The sequence below is a fragment of the Penaeus monodon genome, chromosome 31, assembly GCF_015228065.2.
Source record: "Penaeus monodon isolate SGIC_2016 chromosome 31, NSTDA_Pmon_1, whole genome shotgun sequence".
In the NCBI taxonomy this organism is placed as follows: domain Eukaryota; kingdom Metazoa; phylum Arthropoda; class Malacostraca; order Decapoda; family Penaeidae; genus Penaeus; species Penaeus monodon.
Genome location: NC_051416.1, coordinates 20511344 through 20511854, shown reverse-complemented (window position 1 = coordinate 20511854; position 511 = coordinate 20511344). Strand labels below are relative to the sequence as shown.

Here is a 511-nt window from a genome sequence, read left to right as displayed (position 1 = left end):
TTCTTCCTTTTCTATTTATATTTTCTCTTATGCCGAGGAAAAAAACACATATCTGACAACCCACATGCGACTAGAAACTGCATGACTTAATTTGTAATAGTTCACCCTTCCGTTCTCTCACGTCTTCACCGTCCGCGTGTTGCAGAAAACGTTTGGCTTCAGTTCCTTTCTGTTTATTTACTTAGTCTGCATCTGACTGTCAGTTAGGTAAGTCACACTCCGATTTTTTTTTCACCTAATAACCTTTGAAATTCGCCATAATGCACTTGGTAGATCGCTATGTCACTACAGATGCATGAATAGTGGACTGTATGGCAATATTCAGTAGATATAGTAATGTAAATAGCCACACTGGAAGCTGTATCTAACTTGATTGCAAAGCTCCGTAAATGCTTCGTCTTATTAAATGTATCGAAGTTAGTAAGGTTTATTTTATTTTTGCTCACCTAGAACTGCCCAGTTAATTTGGCTAAGTCGCACAGTCCAATTTTAGGAACGCTTTCAGAACTCT

The 511-nt window shown here is 38.0% G+C and overlaps 1 protein-coding gene across 1 annotated transcript in view; it reads left to right on the top strand.

Annotated features, from left to right (window-relative positions):
* Positions 1–180: 180 nt before the first annotated feature.
* Positions 181–511, top strand: part of LOC119593078 — an 8299-nt gene continuing 7968 nt past the window's right edge. The window contains exon 1 of the mRNA XM_037942001.1: positions 181–207. The gene's annotated coding sequence lies outside the window, so the exon portion shown is untranslated. The remainder of the gene's footprint in view (positions 208–511) is intronic.